Source organism: Galeopterus variegatus, unplaced genomic scaffold, assembly GCF_000696425.1.
Source record: "Galeopterus variegatus unplaced genomic scaffold, G_variegatus-3.0.2 Scaffold7870, whole genome shotgun sequence".
Taxonomy (NCBI): domain Eukaryota; kingdom Metazoa; phylum Chordata; class Mammalia; order Dermoptera; family Cynocephalidae; genus Galeopterus; species Galeopterus variegatus.
Window position 1 is genome coordinate 44287 of NW_007733981.1, and position 6157 is coordinate 50443.

General features: G+C 43.5%; 1 pseudogene; it reads right to left on the reverse strand.

Annotated features, from left to right (window-relative positions):
• Nucleotides 1-1554: 1554 nt before the first annotated feature.
• LOC103607935 lies at nt 1555-3566 on the reverse strand (annotated as a pseudogene).
• Between the last annotated feature and the right edge of the window lie 2591 nt (nt 3567-6157).

A 6157-nucleotide genomic window follows, 5' to 3' on the forward strand; every position in this document is an offset into this window, starting at 1 on the left:
GAATAAGGTCGCCGTCCTGTGACAGGCATGGACCTGAGGCCAAGAGAAGTAGGAGCCCTCAGGTGGGGCCTGGGAGCCAGGTAACCTGGCAGAGTGAACCTCCTCAATGTCCTCTCTTCTAGCAGTGCTCGCAGCACACAGGAAAGCTGGTCGTAAAGTCAGTTGGGAGGGACATCTGCAATACGAGTCTCAGGAGAAGTGGCATAGAGAAAAGCCCCCAGCACATCAGGATGACCCAGCCACTGAGCTCAGAGCCAGAGAGTCTTGGGGGCACCTAGAGGGGGTGTAGGACCCCCACTCACCTCAGATGGGGTTGGAGCCTATTTCATTTGTATGTGGAAGAACAAGGGAGCCTGAGCCATCAACCTGAAAGCTTCGTTCCTTTCAGCTCTTGACCCCAACGTCACTCAGTGGGGGCTTCCCTGGCACCTGTGCACAGCAGCAGCCCCAGCCCCTCCCTCAGTCCCTCTGTTCTCTTTCTCTGCTTTGTTTTTCTTCTTAGCCCTTGTCACTTCCTGACGTTGTGCAGATTTTGCTAATTTGTATTGTTTATTGTCTGTTTTTCACAAAAATTGTAGGCCCAAGTGGGCAGGGATTTTCATGTTTTGCCCAATTCTGTATCCCTGGCCCCCAGAACCGCGCCTTGCATGTGACAGCCATGGCACGATCCTGTGCTGAATGAGCGAATGGTCTGTAGGAGACGCCTCCTCGGGAGTCCCAGGCAACACCTCCTGGAACCAGACGAGGATAAGTAAGCGAGTTCCTTCTAAGGGTAAAATCTTGTTATGTCTCACACTGCAACAGAACTAAACTAAATCCCCAGATGGACCGTTTTCTCTCTCCCTCCACCTCTCCTACATGCATATGCATGCAGGCATGACCTGTCTTAGCTTGTGCTGTTCTCTCCTCCCAGGATGTCTTCCTCCCTCAGCTAACTCTTACTTCCCCCCTCAACTCCCCACTCAAATGCTGCTGCCCCCAAGCCAACTCAGGGCTCCAGGACACCCAGGACACAGCCCTGTCCTTGCAGCCACTTGGAATGCCCTGTTAACACCTCTCTCTCCTTTCCTCGGCTGAGCTCTCCTGGGCCAGGGGTTGTGTCTTATTCATGAAGTCTTTGTTAAATCTGTTCTATATCTGAATACATTTTGTTTTTCTAGAGCATTCTCAATAGCACCACCCACCCTTTGGGCCCATGTAAAACCTGAATGGCTGTGGTTATCTCTGACTTCACACCCTTTTCTTGGGTCCAGAAATGTCCCATGACTAGCCTGGGGCAAAGCCAGACTGTTTAATTTCCACACCTCAACATGATGCTCTCTTTATACATTCAACTGATAATGGTCACCCCTGTAAAGGGCTCTGTGCATATTACAGCAGCATTGTTTATTCCTGACAAAAGTATTCCTGTGTCTGCTTCTTTGTCCCTGAGCTAGTTAGGTTAAGATAAATATGTAACAGATAGTATTTTTTTTAACAGAATTTAACTTCTGAGATTTTATCCATTCATTCATTCACTCACTCATCAAACATATTTAAGACACTACTTCATTATCTGTTTTTTCTTTTGGCTCATTTAAGTTTATTGCACAAAGGAGTTACACTAGTCCAAGTTAAAAGCAGACCCCAAATGGTTATACTATACAAGCTGTGAGGTTTCTAAACTTGTGACAATGGACAAAGGGAAATTCTACTCATTGTGAGGAAATCCTCACTTAAGTTTCAGTAAGCCACGAGCACTTAGAAACCATGAATCTTCAGCTGATCTTCCTTGCCTAGGCCAATCTCTATGAGAAACTGGCATATATTCTTGTGCTGGTCACCCGGTAGTCGAATTACTTCTCCATATTCTGGATGCTCAATTATAGCACCACTGTTGGAGTGAGCAGGACTGAAGCCATGTTGACCTCAAACTACATGGGCTTCAGGAAAAAAAAGGTGGGGGGACATAGTTTATTTCTTAGAATGCATTTCTCTGAGTCCCCTCTTTTCCCATGGTTATTTTGAACCTTGGCTATGAGGCAGGATGACTTTATTTACATAAATGTAAAGTTCTTTTCCAGTCAGCCTGAAGCTGCAAACTTGCCACAAGACACATACTATCCAGATCCTGAGAAACCAAGGAAGACATCAGTAAAGCTACGCTGATTCCACCCTGAAGCGAATTAAATCTTGTAGGACCCTAAGAAAGGGACAAGAACAGAAGCCAGACAAGCCTTGACAAGGATTTCCCTGGAGCCCCCACGGCGCACGTCCCCCTCCCATCTGATTTTCATTTCCCACATTCCATTCCCTTACTCTCCTCTTGTAAACCCCTCAGTAAACCTGAGACTTTGAGATGGCTTTAGTCTGGACAGCCTCCTTCAGGTTTAACAGAGAGACGGGTTAGCCCAACATCTCTCCTCAGGTCATTGATATTCCTGAATAAAGCTGAATTCCTAATCCACCAACAGCTGATGTTTGGGGCAGGCAGCCAGACTTGGATTCAGTAACAAGGTTTTGGCCAACCTCAAGCCAGAACTGTCACCTTGTGGTAACAGACCTTGGCGAGCCAAGCCAGGTTTTTTGTACAGGGCAGGCAGCCAGACTTGGGTTTGGTAACACCACTGCTGGCAACTTTCTTCTTAAAAGCCTTCACCAGTTCTTCTTATCATAATCATCAGTGATCCCTTGGACAGCAGTGAGGGTCTTCCTGTCATTTCTCTGTTGAATTCTTATATGAATATAATCCTCAGTGCCAGCAGGAAGCAGGTCGTCACCCTCACTTGCATCACCAAAGTGGTCAAAAGAGTGGAGGATCTGGATAGCAGACATACGATAGGATTCTTCTTCCTCAGTGAAAACAGCCTGTGGAAGGTGACAGCGGGAGAAGTGAATCCTGCAGTCAGGTACCTGATAGTCTGTCTACAGAGATAAAGCATGTAAACAAAACAACATGAACACAATGAAGAATGAGATAAGTGGTGTAAGGTAGAAGTGGTGTTTGAGAAAAGACTTCCTCATTGAGAGGATCTGTTTGCTAAAGAGCCTTGGGAGTAGAGATAATAACAGGAACATAGGTACAAAGTTAAAGGGAAGAGTGAGAAGTTTATTTTAATTGATGGAGAATCAGAGAGGGAAGTTGAAGATACCTAAAGTGATCTGCTGTCCACTGCCCTTCCTTTAAGCAATAATGCAGTGGCTGTCTTATCTCCTGCCCTCAGCCATACCACTCGCTTCCACCATGGACCCCTCCCTCAATATTCTAAGTATTCCCTTACTAAAATGATCTCAAAAATATATTTTTTTAAATGCTCAAATAAGAACAGAAGGCAGGAGCACCACCATGACTGGGACCCAGGTGCAAGCTGCAGGCAGCCCTCCACCCAAACAGAAGGCAGGAGCACCATCACAACTGAGGGTTCCACACTGCTTCTGTGCAGGTGGTGCACCACAGCCACTGCCACACCTTCTGCCATTGCAAGGACTGCTTGCCACCACAGTAGCAGCCATGACCATTGTGCAGGGGGCTCGCTGCACATTTGACTGCATTGACACAAGGAGAGTCACCAGAGGAGCCTGGAAAAAGAGGAGGAAGTCTTTCTCCTCAAAGTTTAGTCCAGAGTAATAGAAGAAATAACTGGTCTATCAGATGTCCAGACATCAATGTAGAGATACTAGAAATAGGAAAAACAAGAAAATATGACACCCCCAAAGGAATATAGTAATTGTCAAGTACCAGACCCCACAGAGCAGGAAACCCCTGAAATGACTGAAAAGGAATTCCAGGCAACAATCTTAAGGAAACTCAACAAGATACAAAAAGACTCAGTCAGACAACACAACGAAATGAGAAAAAATATCCAGGATATGAAGGAAGAAATTTAAAAAGAGATGAATACCTTAAAAAAGAATGTAGCAGAACTCCTGGAGCTGAAGGATTCATTCAATGAAATAAAAAAAAACACAACTGAGAGCTTAAGCAGTGGTTAAACAAGCAGAAGAAAAATTTCTGATCTGGAAGACAGTCTTTTCAAAATAACCCAAGGTTATTTTGGATGAAAAAAAGGAAAAGAGAATTTTTTTTAAAAAAATTTTTTTTAAAAGAATTTTTAAAAAACAACCTTAAGCACATAATCATCTTAATCATGGGTGTTCCAGAAGGGGAGGAGAAACACAAAGGCATTGAAAACCTATTCAGTGAAATAATAATGGAAAACTTCCCAGGTGTAGGGAGAGATACAGACCATCAAACCCAGGAAGCTCAAGGATCCCCAAACAGATTAAATCCAAAAAGATAATCTCTGAGATACATTATAGTCAAACTGGCAAAGCTCAAAGATAAAGAGAGAATCCTACAAGCAGCAAGAGAAAAGTGTGAAGTCACCTATAATGGAGTGCCCATCAGACCAGCAGCAGACTTCTCAACTCAACTTCTTCCGGCCAGAAGAAAATGGGATGATATATTCAAAATACTAAAAGAAAAAAAATCCTGCCAGCCAAGTACACTATTCCAAGCAAGGTTATCCTTCAGAAATTAGGAAGAAACAGTGTACTTTTCAGACAAACAAAAACTGTGGGAGTTCACCACCACACAACCAGCCCTATAAGAAATTCTCAAGGGAGTCCTGCACCTGGAATCCAAAAACAATAATCACTACCACAAACACACAAGAAAGAGCAAAAACCACTGGTAAAATAAAAATGCAAATGAGAAAGAAAAAGAAATTAAATCTTACCAGCACAAAAAACCAACAAACATTGAATAACAAAAGAGGAAGAAAAGAACAAAAGATATTTAAAATATCTAAACAAAAAGCAATAAAATGCCAGGGGTAAGACAATATCTTTCAATAACAACCCAAAATGTAAATGGACTAAACTTCCTATTTGAAAGACACAGACTAGCTGATTGGATTAAAAAGCTAGATGCAGGGCCGGCCCAGTGGCACACTGCTACAGTGCGCCGCTTGGGAAGTGCGGCAGCGCTCCCGCCGAGGGTTCGGATCCCACATACAGACCGGCCGCTCACTGGCTGAGCGAGGTGCGGGAGCAATGCCGAGGGTTGCGATCCCGTTGCCGGTCCCGGTCCGGTACGGGCGCGACACTGAGGGTTGCGATCCATTGCCGGTCACGAAAAAAGACAAAAAGGGGGAAAAAAAGCTGGATGCAACTATATGCTATTTACAAGAGACTCACTACGACTATAAAGACACACACAGAATAAGAGTTAGGGGTGGAAAAAGATATACCATGCAAATGGAAATCAAAAACAAGCAGGAGTACCTATTCTTATATTAGCTAAAATAGGTTTTAAACCAAAAACCATAAAAAGAGACAAGGCCACTATATAATGATAATGATAAAGGGATCTATCCAGCAAGAAGACATAACAATCATAAATATACATGCAACCAATATCAGAGCCTCTAGATTTATAAAGCAAACACTAGAAAGAGATAAATCTGAATACAATAGTAGTTGGGGACCTGAACACCCCTCTTTCAATATTGGACAGAACATCTAGGAAACAAATCAACAGAGAAGCACAGGATTTAAACTACATTTTACACCAATTGGACCTGGAGATAGCTACAGAACATGTCACCCAACAACTACAGCATATACATTCTTCTCATCAGCACATGGAAACATTTTCCAGGATAGACCACATGTTAGGTCACAAATCAAGACTCAGCTAATTTTTAAAAATTGAAATCATCTCAATTATCTTTTCAGACAACAATGAATTAAAACTAGAAATCAATAACAAGCAAAACTCAGGAAACTATATAAATACATGGAAATTAAACAGGCTCCTGAATGACCAATGGGTCCTAGAAGAAATCAAACAGGAAATCAAAAAATTTCTTGAAGGGCTTTTAAGATGGCGACGGGTCTGGAGCGGCCGTGCCAGGAGACAGCACGACCCTGAGAAGTGTGCGCTGTGATACCAGAGTACTATTTGCATTTCCAAGAGCAACAAAAAACGAATAAATCTTTCAACAACAAACTTACAATGACAAACAAGCAACAACAGGTTCGAGGTTTTAAGGCCGACACAAAAGAAGACTCCTGAGAGCGCCCAAGCCCTGCTGCGGATTCGAGCAAGCAGCCCGAGACAACAAAGGCCAAGTAAGTCAGCAGAGATGACACAGAAACGGAGTGGAACGCGCCG